Genomic DNA, 947 nt, shown 5'->3' with positions numbered 1-947 from the left:
GTACTAAGGTATTTGCACTAGAAACTAGACAAAAATACTTGATACGATTTTGTGTTTTTGAAGTGATAGACTTAATGTATGTCATCATCGGGTCTTCAGAAAGGATAAAGACAGACACGATTTACCAGAATGCAGTGCAAATGGAAAGTACTCTCAGCGCTTCACTTTTTTGCACCTTTAATGTTGCAACCTTACTCCAAATTGTTTTAAATTCAATTTCTTTCCTCAAAATTCAACACTTAAGTGCAACACTATGACAATGTATAATTTTTTTGTGTGTTTTGCAAAAATCAACCAAGAATTAACATTTACATAAGTATCCAAAGGATTTGACAGAAAAGCTCAAAATACATATGTTTCCACAACTTAAATGGAATCCATCTGTGGTAAATATAGTTGTCTGGACTTGATCTGGAAAGGAACACACCCCTCTATGCAAGGTGAAGAAACTAAAGTGGAACTGTTTGGCCATGATGACCTTTGTTGCATTTGGGGAAAAAAAAGTAACGATGTAACTCCCTTATAGAATGGGAACAACATCACAACGGCTGCAGGAGAAACTGGTGCATTCATATCATGTACCAAATCACAGACGGCGTCATGAGAAAAGAACATTATTTTGAGATATTGAAACAACATTGAAAGACGTCAACCAGGAAGTTAAAGTTTGGGTGGACATTGGTCTTCCAAATGGGCAATGACCTTTAGAATCCAGCCAAGTAATCTTCCAAATTTGAACTTAAATCAGAACCAAAAGTTGACCCGATTTAACTTCAGACAGTGAGGGAAAAAAGGTGGATGTGTCTTTTTATTCAGTGTAAGTAAACATCTGGTTTCAAGTGAATGTGCATCTGAATCTAAGTTATTTTTGGGGTTAGGTCATCCATCCATCCATCCATTTTCTTGCACCCTTGTCCCTTAATGGGGTCGGGAGTGTTGCTGGTGCC

The sequence above is a fragment of the Poecilia reticulata genome, linkage group LG21 (assembly GCF_000633615.1).
Source record: "Poecilia reticulata strain Guanapo linkage group LG21, Guppy_female_1.0+MT, whole genome shotgun sequence".
Lineage (NCBI taxonomy): Eukaryota > Metazoa > Chordata > Actinopteri > Cyprinodontiformes > Poeciliidae > Poecilia > Poecilia reticulata.
This window is presented reverse-complemented; position numbering follows the sequence as displayed.